A 17,238-nucleotide genomic window follows, 5' to 3' on the forward strand; every position below is an offset into this window, starting at 1 on the left:
TTCTTTCCACCTGACTAAAGGATGAATGAAATGTGGGGAAGTAGAGATGACTGAAAACACACCGGAACCTCATGCTGGAGGATAAAAGTCCTTTTTTTAATGCCCCCCCTCCCCCCAGTAGGTGTCGCTCAGCCTCCTGGTACCCGAAACATCTCTGAACTTTGTAAGAGAACCCCACTGACATTTGATGGTTCTCACTCCTATGGAGGGTCCTGAATGTGTGTGTGTGTGTGTGTGACTTTGTCAATCACAACCAAACTCCACCCATCCAGAGGGTGTGTGTGTGAGAGCAAGGCGACCTCCCCACAGTGTGCAGCAGAGTGTGTGTGTGTGTGTGTGTGTGTGTATATGTGTGTGTGTGTGCTGCCTATTCTCTAAATAACCTGTTGATCCAGTCAAGTCACACTCAGTCTCCGGAGACAGCGGGCCGGTTCTGTTCCTCTTCCTCTTCCTCCTGGTTTTCATCTGAAGCGAGGCGGCGACTGAGTCACCGTGAGTGTTGCTCAGCTTTTCTTTTGATTTCACAGGCATGTCACCAACAGACACACCATAACAGCTGTCATGTGATATCACAGGTTATAAACAGTTGACTTATCAAAGTCATTAAAGATGTTTCACCGCTGATGTCAACAAGCTTGTGTGAGTAGAACCTCAGCCGTGATTTATCATCTCTAAAGTGGTGTTCTTTTTCTTTACAGAAAGCTAAATATTGAAGATTTTAAAATATTTTTTACTCAGAGGTGGTTTCAGGTTGAGGTGGTTCTTTTTTCTACTCATTTTAAAGTGTCTTGAAGTTTGACATCTAAAGTAGTAGAAGTGTTTAGATTGAAATCACAGGTTCTAGCTTCCTTCTTCACCTCCGACAGTCGATGCTGATGTCTTCATAACTTGTTATTATCTAGACCAGGGGGTTGATTTTGCAGGCGTTGGTTCGTTTGTCTGTCTGTAGGCTTTACTCACAAAGGCATTAAGGGATTTTGGTCAGTATTTCTGGAGATGTGGGATATGGCACAATACGTAATCCATAGATTTTTGGTTGCGATCAGGATCATCATCCTGATCTGGAATGTTTTAATTATCTCCTGACTGAACTATATATTCCAATGATGTCCCTATAAGTTCTAGCAGATGTCAAAGTCTAAGCTGGAAGTAATATTCTGTACCTGGTGATCCTGAATGCAACATATGCCAACATGTTGCTGCTGTGCTGTTTTGCACATTTAATTAACATGAGTTAATTAGCATGAGTCCGGGTCTGCAGGTTGTAAAATGTGGTCTCAATCGAGCACCCGAGGCAAGCAGCGTAAAAAATCACTAAGACCTGAGAAAATTTTATTTTCTGTTATTGCATAGGATTAGTTGGGCTTTTTATTAAATATACTGTAAATTACACCAAGAGTGGGACATGTTTGTATGTTTTAAGTGCAGTTCGTCCCTGCAATTTCTTGTATTTCATGAGAAATGTTGTTGCAGGTATTTAATTGTTGTATTATATCATAAATTATAGTGATGAATGGAGCTACCGGACCTTTTTTGAGTGAACAAAAGTTGGATTTTAGAAGCTGATGCTGCCTTCGTTCCTCTATTTTTCAGCAATTATGAAATGCTGAAGCTAATTTCTGCCCTTAAAAGCCCAAAGTCTTCCAGCAACTATTGGAAAAACTTTTTTTTGAGCCAGGAAAAAAGCAAAAAAATGCAGGATATTGCATTGCTGCATGTTTGCACTGTTGTCAAAAGGAGAAAAAAAATGTATGTGCTGCTGCTCTTCATTCAACAGATTGCTGTCTGCAGTAGATATAAGGTTCTCCTGCAGTATGTGAAGTGTTCCCACTTCTAACATAAACTCATCTCAATGCCACCCGATCCACCTCCTGCCAAAAAACACACTTCATCAATGTCACACAGCTCGCTTTCTACCTATGTAGACGTGTCAATCATGCTAGAGTAAATCCCTTTTAACCTTCAACACTGATTGGCGGCGTTATCGGTGGCAGGATGCCACACATTTCCTCGCGCCCTGCGTGAAACGGTACCAAGTTCACCTGCGTTTGTTTACGATAACATGGGGCGGATTTTGTCGCGCATGAGCAACAGATGCATCCTCTTCCTTTCCTCTTATCTAAGGACTTCAGAGATCCAACAGATGAGGATAAGATGAAGACACTGAGAAGTGAGGAGAACAAAAAGAAAAAAATTAGGACTCCAGATGCAGATCTCTCAGAGTTTGGGTGATCAAAAGTGAGACGGTTGAATCCTTAGAATAACCTATAACCTCTGATGACTGCACACTTTCCATCACGCTTTACGCTGCACATCCTCTTGTGTGTGTGATCAAGACTGTTCCCTGTAATTACCACTTTGTCTTCCCTGTATTTGTGCATCTTATTCCAAACCACCCACAGAGATCCAAGGGAAAACCTGCAGCAAGGAAACCCAACAGCGGATAGCTTGATCGGAAACCACGGGTGTGGGAGCGCTATGGACTGAAGACCTGTCTGCATGCGTTTCTATCAGTCTGTCTGAGTTGTTACCTGGAAGGAAACCATGTCTGTGATATACACCTGGGCCTGTTTCCTCATCTGTATCAGCTTCACCACACAGGACAAAACTCCAGGTAAGACACAAACGCCTCTTTGTCTGGTGAGCCTCGGCTGATCTGGAAGCTGGGAATGATTCACAGGGATTAAAAGACCGAGGGGTTTGTTTACAGGGGTTGATAGACGGATCCGGCTTTTGAAAAAGTACAATATGCATCTTAAAAGGTGCAAGATTGTCCCTTATTAATCATATAATCATTAACTTTCTCCCAAACATTCTGAGATGAGATATGACTTCAGGTTGGAAATATTCTCTAGCCACAGCAAGTGGAGCAGGAGGAAAGCAGCGCTGATAGATGTGACCATTATTCCCAGGAGTTGAGGCATCATTTTATAAATCACCTCAACACAGAAAAAGGAAGAACTTTGATTACAATAAAAATGAAATACATGAAGGAAAAGAAAGAAAGAATACCTAAGATGCTCATTTCCATGTCAGTCTGGGGACTAAATCAGTAGTTTTTTGCGTAATCAAGGAAAAATAAGAAAAATTCTCATATTTCAGCAGTAAAGAAAGTCCACGATTCACCCTTTTATCCAGATGTGGACTGTAATTTGAGAGAGTTCTTGATGACTATTGTAGGAAAGTCATGCAGGAAATTGATTCACGGAAAATTTTCCACGCCCCCATGCTCACGTCATATTTCTTTTAGTGGAGAAATCTGTTGTTGTTGTAATTTGAAATGATCCTTCAAGCTAATATCCAAATTTTTAAATTTAATGCAATTAAATTTTTCAAATGTAATTTAATTCTAATTAATTTTTTTTATTTAATTTTTAAAAATTAACTTAATTTTTACATTTAAATTTAAATTTAATAACCTCCTCGGAGGAGGAGCTGGAGAGAAGAGGCAATAAAATTTAAAACTGTAAATGTCAAAAAAAAAAAAAAAGTTATGACAAAAATGTACAGCATGTAAAAATTAGGGATAAGAATAAAAAAAATTGTAAAACTGAGACAATTTTTCCAAATTAAAAAACAGATAAAACTCTATAACTACTAAAGAAGATGTACATTTATGGAAATCTGCATGAAAATTTGCTTTTAGAGATCGCTAGGTGAGTGAAATAACTTTCTGCTGCAGAGTTAGAGGAACGAGTTTAGTCTGGAATACAATCAAGATAAGCGCTATCGCTAACCTCCTTCAGATGCACCCGTATTTATCAGGTAAAGTTCGCCACCATGTTGCAGTGTGCATTCTTTCAATTAAATAAATGTAAAGTTAATGTTTTACACTTCAATGGCCACTGTTGACAAACCGACAGCGAGTGTTTCTGCAAGGTCACGTAATGTTACATGACCACGGAACAGGACGGGATGGGCGCGCAGGTACGCCGTCAGCTGTGCTGAGTCATGCAGGTGTGAGTCGGAGGCCTGAGTCATTAGTCAGCGACACTGAAGCAACAGCTGTGGATCGGAACACATCCAGAGAGGTTGACACAACCAGGAGGAGGAAACCATCAACCCGATCGTGATTCGCGCATTACAGTTTGCTAATGCTAATGAACAAATGACTTGGCGCCCATATATGGGCGCTGAAGCAGTGATCCTATTGTGACTCAGACGTGATGCTATGTTTAGTTTGAATGCACCTGTCAAACAGTCAGGATGACGGACGGCTTACGGCGGGGAGTGACGAGGAGGTTGTAGACGCACCAAATCAAAAGAACCACCAGACTCTGGAGCTCTAGATGGCTTTTTCAGCCAGACATGCTCCCCATTCCGCAATTAGCTCCACCCATTTGGCGAGGAAAACAAAAGCATTTTATTACGTTATATCAAGTACAAACCACCCATTTGAGAACTATTGGTACCCATTTAGCTCACAACCAAACTCGCATGTATATTCTGCATGGAATGTTGGAGATGTTGGTGGGGGCACATCAGTATGGAACACCCCCCACCGCCCCACTCCACCTCAGGCTGTGTTCTGACTGATTGAAACATGTCTGTTGTTACAGCAGGTCTAACAAATTGGTACAAGGCTTTTTCGCTAAAAAACTTTGGACCAGCTTCAACTTTTGCTGCTGCCCCGATGGAATGCCTTCGAGCGCGCGTTCCTGCTGGATTACTACGGAACACGAATGCGTTTCTCCTGTTTACCTTGTGGTCTTCCCGATGACAGACTAAACAAACTGTCGTGCCGAGTTCTACCATCTAATAATCGTCTCGCCTGGAATTGCTGAACTTGTTCCAGGTCTGTCTCGAGTGGCCTAGCATCGGGAACTCTAATACCACAGGGTTTAATATATTATTTGTTTGCATGGATGGTTTCCTCCTCTGGGCCATTGGATTGTTGAACATCCCATAAAAGACAGCATTGGAAATTTTAACATTATATTCCAGTACGTGTGACAGCTATCATGATAGTAGTTTGTCTTGAACATCATAGTCCAAGAAGCACCAACCCAAGTCCCGCCCATCTTTGGTAACTTCAAAAGTCATCCCAGCTGCACTGATAGCATGCATTGTGATGTGAGATAGAAGAGTTTCAGCTAAAATGAAAGGAAAGGTGTACAAAACTGTGGTGAGACCAGCGATGTTGTTTGGTCTAGAGACAGTGTCACTGAGGAAAAGACAGGAGACAGAGCTGGAGGTAGCAGAGATGAAGATGCTGAGGTTCTCTCTGGGAGTGACCAGGATGGATAGGATCAGGAATGAGTACATCAGAGGGACAGCACATGTTAGAGGTTTTGGAGATAAAGTCAGAGAGGCCAGACTGAGATGGTTTGGACATGTTCAGAGGAGAGATAGTGAATATATTGGTAGAAGGATGCTGAGTTTTGAACTGCCAGGCAGGAGGCCTAGAGGAAGACCAAAGAGGAGGTTTATGGATGTAGTGAAAGAGGACATGAAGGTAGTTGGTGTGAGAGAAGAGAATGCAGAAGACAGGGTTAGATGGAGGACACTGATTTGCTGTGGCGACCCCTGAAGGGAAAAGCCGAAAGGAAAAGAAGAAGAAGAAGAAGAGGTATGGGCCCCAGGAAGACTAACCCCAACATGGTCCAATTGTGCAAAATATTGAGTTGAGACTACAAGAACTTCCTGAAACTTTTGTTTGATGGTGCCATCTAGTGGACACCTAATGTTATGCACTACAATTGTACCTCAGGTTATCCCTTCCCAAGAGTGTTGGAACACCTGACTTTCACCTTGACGCTCCATGTCTTGTTACAGAAGTCACCGTGACGTGTTTGGTTTTGGAGGACTGCCTGCTACCCTGCCGCTTCCCACCAGCCAGCAAGGAGACCATCGAGTGGTTCAAGAAGGACGAGGTGGTGTACAAGATTGAACGTAAAGAAGATGACGACGAAGATAGCAGCGAGGAGCTGTACGAGAGCAAGCAGCTCGATGGTCGCTTCTCTGTTTCCTTACCCTTGATCCCCCGCGGCAACGCCACACTGCTGCTCAAGAAGAGCAGCCTCAAGGACAGGGGCACCTACAGGTGTCACGTGAGCACCTCCAAGGGCGTGCATGACGCAAAGGTCATCCTGAAGGTGGAAGGTGAGGAGCTGATTTGTAAGAGATTCCTTAGGATGCTTCCAAGCCTCAAGTGAAGCCGGTTCAAAGGAATCGTCGCTGAAAGCAAGGCTGGTGTTAGCATTTAGCTCACAATGCTAATAAAAAAAGGCGCCAACTTTGACGTTTTTAAAGTTGCTGCTTTTGTTATGATCATGACACAAATAGATTTGTATTTTTTCTCAAGTAGAACCCTTTTTGTATTGAAATGAACTTGAGGTACTTTGGAGTTCTCAAAAAGGCTAAGGTATATTTACTAAAAACTGTAAAGTGGGCCTGTTTCCAATGTCTGTCAGAATGATTTAGGCATCATTATGTAATATTATCGGCATGCACGACTATATTGGGCCCTGGCCTTTAGTCTATCACGAGGGGCTGCGGGGAAACATTTCAGCATGCTGTGAGCTCTTTGTGTCTGCAGCGCCCATCAAGAACCTGTCTCTGGTGATGTCGAGGCTGAGCGGCTACGAGGAGATGAAGTGCACCGTCCGCAATGTCTTCCCGGCTCCTCGCGTCACCTGGGCGACCCAGCCGCCCACTTTAGAGAACCTCCGACCGGTCACTCGCATGCTGGCCAACAAAGACGGGCTGTACACGGTCGACAGCCGCCTCAAGAGAATGAATGAAAAGCCTGACCTCATCTACATCTGCAAGGTCACCACCTCTTACGGTGGTCCAGCGTGGACCACCTCACTCAGGGAAAGAGGTAAACGCATAGCGTTTTTAGCTAAGATGCACTTTTAAAGGTGAAGTTTAGCTTATTTCAAACAACTCTTTAATCTCAGGGCAACTTCTAATTGTCCATCTTCTCTCTCTCTGGTAGAAATAATGGGAAATCAAGGGAAAGATCTCACCATACCCTGCTACGCCCCTCCTTACATGAACAATCCCTTCCTCCACTGGAGCTTCTCCAACAGGGGGGATCCCTCCCACATCCTCACTTACGACAGCCAGACGGGGAACGCCGTGTCCTCGCCGCCGTGGGAAAGCCATGTGGAGCTGGACGGCTTCAGGGTTCCCTTTGGAGACGGCTCTTTGCGACTGATGGACCCCAAGCGCTTGGAGCACACGGGCAAATACACTTGCGTGTTCACCACGCCATTCAATACTCACATTGAACGGACCGACGTCATCATCAGCAGCCCTGGAGGTGAGGTCACCAAGGAACCGAGGTTCAAATAAACCTAAATAGCATTATTTTAAAGTAGGTTTGGTGATTTATCATTATCTTGTTGGTTTCAACCTGTTCTTGTTTGGTTGCAGCTGAGCGAAGTATCTCAGAAGCGTCATCTTACTGGTGGGTTGTCGGTCTGGTGATTTCCGTGTTGGTTCTGGCTCTGGTGGGAATGCTGGCCTACCTGACGTTGAGAGGTAAAGATGATGTGAAAATCAACTGAAGGCCTCAGGAAGTCGGGGCAAGCAAATTACAATAACTAAAAAATGCATACATTCACATCCCAGAAATATTCCAGGATTTATATAACAGAAATATTATTAGAATGTTGTACTTTGTAAATATAACAGTGACTCCATATCAAGCAGAACAACCCTCCTTTTTCTCGCTTATATAATCCTGGCGAATTAGTGTAAGCAGAATTTTTATGCTCCGGGATAAAGGGATTAGAGAAAGAGTAAAGGGTGAGAGATTTATCTTGATTTGGATGAGGATGTAAGAGCTAAATGACAACTTCACTACAATTATCATTTCGGATATTCTCACACGAGATATATTTCTCTCATCTCTCACCCAGGAAACACCTCGAAGCACAGAAAAGATCGCAAGGAGGTGACAGAGCTCCGTTTAGTCAGAGGTCAGTCATCAAAAGGCATCAGTACTTGTACTTCCAGACCTAAACACTAGATGGGGCCATAGCTGAAGTATTTGGCACCTGTTCCAGACCAGTCCAAGTAATTTTATTGGGGCAGAAAATAAATGCTAAAATTTAAAATACTTGAAATAGAACTTGAACAGACGTCAGTTTGTGGAAGTTTGCATGTCTACTGCACCGGGTTCAATTCCTGGCATCTGCAGCCCTGCGTGGCCAAAATGCAGAGGGTTGCAGCAAGAAGGGCATCCAGCATAAAAAACTTTGCCAAACAAATGTGATCATTCACCTAAAATGGAAAAAGGAATAGCACGCTGTAGCAACCCCTAACAGGAAAATACAAAAGGAGATTATTGTAATTATTAATAAAGTATTTTTTTTCGTGTAAAGTTATGTCAATAAAAAGTTCCACATGATTTTAAAAAGTATCCTTTAGTTTGCAGAATTAGTTAATACTTTATTCTATTTCCTGTCTAAACTTTTTTATTTTACTAAATCTAAAAAAAGAAAGTGTTTACTTGAGACTGAAAACAGAAAAAAAAAAGACCAAAAACAGCAACGTTGAAATTATGACAAAGATGTTACTGGAGATAGCATGCTAACCAGTTAGCCACAGCCTGTCCTGTCTCATAGAATGTAAGTCCTGTCCATTGAGCTGTAATGATTAACTGAGCTAAGGCAGTGAGCCTTTAGAAATACAAGCTACCTTCCCCTGCTTTTTATCAATAGTCTTTAACATTCAGGACGTATTTTGTTCTTTTTACAGACTCTAAAGGTGACGACAACCAGCAGGAGAGCCACCCTTTGACTGTGAGTGGATCCAACGGACAATCAGGCCTCCGGACTGGTTCCCAGTTAGCCTGAAACAACAACCTGGAAACAACTAATACTAACACCATTAACAAAATAAACACGCACACAGCTGCTCACCGACAAAGAAGTAAACCCTTCTTGGAAACACATTTTATTTAAGAGATTTTTTAAGGATTTATAAAACTTTCGAACTACTGTTGTGGTATATTTCGCATGGAACTTCTACCCTGATGAAGTGACTTCTTTTAATTATATAGGGTGAAATGTTGAATATACACAAAAATGCTTTATTGTCTTCATGAAAGGTGTGTGGACCCTGAAAAGGCAGGTATTATTTCAAGACAACTTAAAGGAAATAATGTCTCATGAAGAATCCCTATAAGAAAAAGAAACAATAGTTCTCAAAGTTCAGGTTGAAGATGGAGTACAGAACTTTTTAAAGAAATGTTACAGTTATAGTTACAATAACTATTGATTACCAGCCATTCCTGACACCATGTAGAAAAAAGGAGATATGAGAACAACTCTGAGGAACACTTCTGAGTTAAGAGAGGACTGAGAAATAAAAGGAGGCATCTCCTAGCATTTTATCTGTGAGTCCAACCTCCCAGACTCTGATACTGCGTTCACCTCCAATCAGCTTCAAGAATCTAGGAGGCCAAAGTCTCTCTGACGAGTCTTGCTTGATTGCAACAAGGGATTTCGTCTCGAGTGTGAGAGAATAGCATTTGTTATAATATGTTGTTGATATGCAAACTTCGGCTGTTTCCGCTATTCTGAAAGTTGCTGCATTGAATATGTGTCATAATTATTTATATAATGTTATTAAAAAGACTAATTACTCAAGGGTTGTTGTTTTTCTTGCTCTTTCTGATTTTTGAGTTGCGTCTTAGGTGACTTTTCTCCACAGGGTGGCTGGGCCCGGCCTTAGACGTTAGGAGAAGAGCTCAGACACCCTGGAGAGAAATTTCCCCCTCCGGATTGAGCGGAGTCATCTGAGGTGGTCCGGGCGTCCAGTCAGAGAACTGGATCTCAATTGTCCAACCATTGTTGAGGAGCAAGACGGGTTTCAACTATGGTCGATGCAATATGAATAGCACTGACCACACCCCACTGGGTTTATAATAAACTGGGACAAGACCAACCACCACGAGAACTGAGGAAGCCTCTTGGATGACAGGTGAAACGTCTTCAAGAAACTTCAAGATCCACTGGACTTCAAGAAAGTTTCTTGAAGTCCAGTAGATTGATTTAAACCATGACCTGGAAAACTGAGAACCTACAGAGACAGTTGTCCTACCTAGTTAAATATAAGCTAAACACTATTTTACAACTCATAGTTCATGCAAAGTACAGTTCGCCTTCGCACAGTCGCGCATCAACACTCACGACTTCACCTCATCGCGGATTTTTAGTAGGTAGTCACGTGATACTGTACGTGCATTCTATTGGCTGACGGCATCCGGAAATCCGTGCGTCTCAGAACGCAGCGCATTTCCGTGAGACACAAAAGTGTTTGCAAGAGTCGATAAGAGTGTGGGAAAAGGTAATACAGATAGAGGGTGGTTTAATAACAGTATGGGGAGGGTTCATAAACGTTTAAATTACCATAAATAATAAAATTAATGGTTTGTGATTATTTCGTGGAATTTGTTATTCGCATGTGGTTACTGGAACTCATTAACCACGAGTAACGAGGGTACACGGTATATGCATGTTTACTTGCAGACTAACCACGGGTAATAATTTCCCTACGGGGATCATTACAGTGTACTTCTTCTTCTTAAACACACACACACACACACACACACACACACACACACACACACACACACACACACACACACACACAGGATACTCCCAGCTTTAGTTTCATATTGATCACCAGAGCGTCGACAGACGACCTCTTCAGCAGGATGTCAGTGTTCAGATGGTCTTTTCTGGTGGTCCTGATTCTTTCCTGGACCTGGACCAGAGGAGGTGAGTGAGTCGATCACGTCTGATCGTGTTCTGGTCTTGTCCTAGTTAAATATAAGCTAAAAGCTATTTTACAATGCTAAGTTCATGCAAAGTAACTTGTAAACAAATCGGGAAATAGAAGGCAGTTGGGTTTAACATACAAATATTGGCATCCAGACTAAATTAAGAATAAGTCCACACCAAAGGTTTAGCATTGGGGCCCACGCTTAGAGCAGGTGTCAATTAGCATCAATGCCAATTTATGTTTTGTGGAGCAAATTTTTCCCTACTTCTGTCAAAAATAAATTAAAAATGGTTTTTTCTACATTGTGGAATTATTTCTTATCCTTCAAAACGAGATCAGACTGTTCCTGAGCATGAACAAAAAGAAATCAGCTTTGGAATTCCACTGCTGTATCGCTGATTGTGTAACCTGCCACTCATGCTGGCATTTAAAAACTTGACCTTCATACACACACACACACACACACACACACACACACACACACACACACACACACACACACACACACACACACACACACACACACACACACACATACTAGATTAGACCAGTTGGCCAGCTTTTGCTCTGAGGCGACGCCCAGGTTTAGTTTCAGCTGATCACCACCGGCAGAGGACCTCAGGCAGCAGGATGTCAGTGTTCAGATGGTCTTTTCTGGTGGTCCTGATTCTTTCCTGGACCTGGACCAGAGGAGGTGAGTGAGTCGATCACGTCTGATCCTGTTTATCTGAAAACTTACATTTAAAGCTTAAAAAACAAAAAAAACAAAACGAACTGCCAAAACTTACACAGCGTCATGTCTGAGTTTAATCATTATCAGTTCTTGCTGTGGACTTTACTCTGGTAAAAAATGTCAGAATAAGCATTTTAACAATAGATAACCTGTCACACATCAACTTTATATCCTTTAAAACATTTTCTAAAGTCAAATTGAAACCAAGTATTTATCAATAAATCTGTTATGCAGTACTATAAACTGAAGAGTCTTTTGATGGAAGTCTAAAACTTGCAGAACCTGCTGCGAGACATTCTGACACACATTCTTTCAATGCAATGCATGCTTTCGTTTCTCCTTTTTAATTCCTAAACACAATTAATCCCTGCTCACACTTGTTAACCCAGTTTTGCTCCAACAAAGTTTCTCTACCATGAAAGGCAAACAATTCCCCCAAATAATGTTTTAAAATGACTGTGAATGTGACTCACTGATGTCACAGTGAGTCGAATCCAAATCCCCCGAATCACTTTGTCGTTTCCAACTTTTAAGTGTTCTGTTGTTTTCTTCCTTGATGGATGTTTCTTCACAGGTTGTGAAGTCTGCCTGTTAATGGACAGCTGCATCCTACCCTGCAGATTTAAGCCTGGAAGTGATGATGTGGTCATCCATTGGAGGAGGTTGCCAGAAGACACTCCGGTCCACTCTTACTTTTACCACGAAGACCAGCTCGAGCTTCAAGACCAGCGCTTCAGGAACAGAACATCTCTGTTCAAGGACCAGATTTCAAAGGGGAACGCCTCGCTAAAACTGACAGGGGTGAAGGTTCAGGACCAGGGGAGATATCGATGCTATGCCAGCACCGATGCAGACCAATATGACTCATATATCAACCTTGATGTGGAAGGTGGGGAACACACAGTAGAGAAAACACAAATGATGTTAATGGTTCTGTTTCAGGTCCAGGGTAAACATCTTGTTGGAATCTTTATGTGCCTAAGTCAACAGTTTGATATACTACATTTTGTCTCTCCTGAAGTTGAACTTAAGAAACATTTTCCAACTTATAAAACAACAATCAGGTCAGACCTGATCGGTAGTCTGTGGTACAAAAGAAAGTCCGAAGGTGTCTCAATTCAAATACACAGTGGGCCGGGACTTAGTCGTGGACTAACACTGATGCTTATTGGGAAAAAAATATTCCTTCGGATATAACAACGATCCATTTCATACAGTCCTAAGCAAATATTGAATATGGAACAAGCAAGGCTTAGTATTCAATATATAGCTTAATATTTTACACACAAAAATGAAATTTAAATAAAAAGCATTGGCATTTATTTCCTAGATAACAATCATGTCTCTATTTTTATTCATGATTTAAAGTTCAAAAGTAATCTTTTCACCCCCCACAGGCTGATAATACATTGAAAAATAAACTAACAGTAAACCAATGATCTAAAAATAATGTGCATCACTTCACCAGCTCTGTCATGCTTTATTTGGTAGGGTAAATATAATTACACTGTGGGCCAAATGTGGCCCACGGGTCAGAATTGGGCTCAAAGCACAAAACAAAGAGACAGGTCAGCTGATGCTGTGATGAACCTGACACATTAGAGAAGTTTCACACAGAAATGTTTTTCTTTGCAGCTCCGGTGACTAAAGTGGACCTCCAGCAAGTGGACGACCGGATCACCTGCCGCTCTGAGGGGATCTACCCTCAGCCTCAGCTCACCTGGTCCACCAGACCCCCATCCAGCATCACCCCACCAGACAAACCCACAGTCCAGCAGACTGAACAGCTGCTCTACACAATCAGTAGCTCTGTGATTCCTTCAGACCATGGGACTGATCTGGTTTACAGCTGCACCGTCAGCAGTGGCAGGAGTAGGAGGACAGCCACTCTGTTTCAACCACCTAAGATGATGACAAGTTCATCCTCTGGGACAACGATCCACTGCTCTGCCCCTAAAACCTCCTTTACCAGCCTCGTCTGGAGGTTCAACCACACTCACATCATCCTGAAGCAGACGGAGAAGGACGTCAGCTACGTCTCAGAGGAGTGGAGGCAGCAGGTGAAGACTTCCTCCATGTCAGGCAGCCTCACGCTACAAGACTTAAAGCTGAGCCAGGATGGAATCTACACCTGTGAACTCAGCAACCATGAGGAGACGTATGTGAGCAGCTTCTTCCTGAGGATAGAGGAGAGTCAAGGTAGTAGAGCCTCTATTATCTGTCACATGTTCTTTAACACTTCTCCATGTTTACGTGTACGTTTTAAATCTTTCTGTCTGCTTCCATTTCAGACAAATCTTATATTCCGGTCGTAGTTGGAGTGCTTGGTGTTTTATTTGTAGTTGTAGTTTTGATCCTACTCTGCATCATACGTAAAAAAAAAAATTGTCAAAAAGGAAGTCATGTAAGTGATACTAATAACGTGAATAATAATGTGTGTTTCTTTGTGTTATTTCTAATATTGATGTTTTCTGGAATGACAGAAAACAGAAGGGGAGGAAACAAGAAAAGCACCCAACTCAAGGTGAATAAAATTCAAGAAGTCAAATGTCTACAGAAGTTTGATATGATAAGAAAGAATTAATATGAGATTTGTGCGTTTGACATATTTCAGGACTAAATTCCATTGAATCTGTTTTCAGGGATGAAGAAGAAGAAAAAAGCGAAGAAGCAGCAACAATGTTAAAAAACCATAAGAGTGGTCAAACCATGGAAATGAAAGATTGGACAGAAAGATGATGCAACGTGAAAATGGGCATTTTTATTTATCCTTAATCCAGCGGAAATGGACAGAAACTCTTGACAATGAAGGATGAAACAATGCACAGATGTCCTCTTGTCCTGAGAAAATATCCAGTCATAAGCTTTAAGTGACTTACATCCAGTAGGGTTGCGCAGACAGAGCGCAGACAGAGCGCCCCCTACTGGAGAAGGCCTCAAACACTGGTTTGAGGCACATGTAGTTTGGTCAAGGTAACTTTCAGAGTACAAGACCTTCACTTCTTAATCCAAGCTGATAAATGAAGGACAACAGACTCTGCACTAAGACTACAAGGCTTTCTAGGATCTGTCTCTGCCTGGACCGGCTTCTATCATCTCATGTTGCTGTTTTCACCAAAGAGGTTCACTGTCTTCCTGTTCTTCTTCATCTCCTCCACACTTGGATAAAAGATGTCAGAAAAAAGCAAAGCAAAGTGACTCCTAGCAAACTGAGACAAGGAAGTGATAGCTGTTCTGATTTCCCTACATGAGGTGGCAATCAAGTGGAAATCTGATTGGTTAAAACCCTCTATCTGTCCGTCTGTTTGTCTACCTACCTACCTCCAGACAGCGCTTCTGGTGTCCATGTCAAATGAGAAGTGGCCATCAGAGTGTGACTCAGTGTCATAGCACACACTTGGGAATCAAGATCAGATAAGAAAGAAATGAACTGACGGCAGTCAGAATAAAGGAGAGAACTTGTTCCTTGTTGACAAGCCCTCAGATGTTTAGGGACTTGTGCCAACAATGATGAAATTGCTGAACGAGTTTGCAGCATGAAATGGTAATGATGATGACGAATAGATTGTGCTAACACCGCTGAACGCATGGTGTGAGCTCGAGCAGTGACTGGAGTTGTGTGGTATTCAGCAGATTTGGAATAAAGAGTGTTTTCATCATCAAATCTTTTCTGCCATTTGTTTGCGGGGTGACATTGTGACATAAAGGAACCCACATCCGTCCGTGGGGCCTGCTATGCTTTGGTGATCACAGAGGTTGCACAAAAACTGTCTGTGTAGCACAAATCATATTATCATCACAGTATCGTTAACATCTCTGAAAACTGTTTACCTAAAGTCACGGTCAGGTCCTGCGTGTACATGCGCAGTACAATGTAACTGGTCTGGTTTCATAATGACTGATGATGAGGAAAGAAACAGGGAGGCAACTGATAACAGCTCTGCTCCCAAGGTTGTGTTCATCCACCAGGGAGACTTGCATAGAGTGGAGGAGAGACACCATATTTCACATTAGAGACTGTGTCCTGATCAGTGTTTACTGGGATGATGATGCCACCTGGTGTCGATTGTAGAGTGATCCACAATTGTACCATAAGGTCCGGTCTAACAGATTACCAAGGTGAGTGTTTGATACTGTTCATGCGTCCATCAAGAGTTTACTGGAATAAGATGGAGAGAACCCAAAAGCACGACGGCAGAGGGAATTTCAAATCCAAAGTTTATCCAAAATAGAGTCCACAAACCAGGTAATCAATCTGAACAAGTATCCAAGTCAAGGGGTCAGCAGAAGACAGAACCCAGGAAATCACTCACAGTTATCCAAACATGGCATAAGTTACGACACTGGAAGAGTATAAAATTACTTCCCAGCAGCACTGATTGCACATGTCGACCAGTGTTTCCAGTCAGAACAATGGCTCAGCCTTGTTTTATGACTGAATTAGTGGCATTAGAGTCATCTTTCACCAGTGTAAGCAGTCTGTCATTGCAAAGCACTTCTTTATGGCCAGGTATTTCTTCAATGTGAGCACGAGTCAGCTTGTGTTTGATACTCATCTGTTTTGTTGTGTCTTCATCAGGTGACACTGATAGCCAATAAGAAGTGAAACTGGGCCAGGACTGGTCTCCATCCTGACCACGATCCCTTTTGTCCAGGCAGTGTCGTCTTCAATGTCCATGTTTTCCACAAACGTCATCACGATTGTTATGTTCTCCATGGTAAGTCCATGACCATTGTCAAAATGACCCAGCTTTAGGTTCAATTTCATTCACCTTTCTCTTTTTATGTTATTATTAACATTTCCTGTCTTTTGCAGAATCCTTCTCCACCCCCCTGTTTGCAATCCCTTCATTTCCCAGCCACCTGTTACTCATCCAGCAATCAACCACCACATTACATCTACTCTGTGCATCCATCCCCAACACACAGTCAGAGATTTCCTGGATCCTGTCTTCTTCCAACTCCTTGTCAGACTTGAATGTCTGTTTGGACTGATTACCTGGTTTGCGGACTTGGATAAACTTTGGATTTGGAATTCCCTCTGCTGTTGTGTTTTTGGGTTCTCTCCATCTGTTTCATGATATCCAGTAAACTCCTGATGGACCTATGAACAGTGTCAAACACTCGCCCTGTTAGTCTATTAGGAAGAGACCTGAAGGTACAATTGCGCTTCACCATAATCAACACCAGGTGGGATCGTCATCTCATGAGACACTGATCAGGACACATTCTCTCATGTGAAATGACGTCTCACTTCCACTGTGGATGAACACAACCATAGGAGCAGAGTCGTTATCAACATGTGCCTCAAACACTGTTCTGACTGCGCCCCCTGCTGGATGAAAGCAATCTAAGAGAAGATCTGTGCCTCATTTCATCTTTCAGTCTCAAAGGGCTCTGTTGTTGGGGAAATTTCGATAATGAAGACTATCACAAGGAACGTTGAGTCTTTTATTCTGCATCCAGTTTACGTTGCTGCAGCAGAGAATGAAGTTAATAACAAGGACATTGGACTGAGAAGTACAAGTCAACATGCAGTTGGGTTAAAAGTTTCACAGAAGCACAGTTCAGCCACTGAGCATTTTAATACAAGAACAAGGTGCTCTTGGTGTAACAAACAACATTTTGCCATCAGAAGCTTTGGTGGAAACAGAAATGAAGGAAACTATCCATGGGCTCTAATCCCAAAACGAGTTCTGAACACACAGAGGAGAGAGGAGGGTATTTGTTTCCTTTACATTGTCCATTCATACTGATTCAAAATG

This window comes from Antennarius striatus, chromosome 20 (genome assembly GCF_040054535.1).
Source record: "Antennarius striatus isolate MH-2024 chromosome 20, ASM4005453v1, whole genome shotgun sequence".
Classification (NCBI taxonomy): Eukaryota; Metazoa; Chordata; class Actinopteri; order Lophiiformes; family Antennariidae; genus Antennarius; species Antennarius striatus.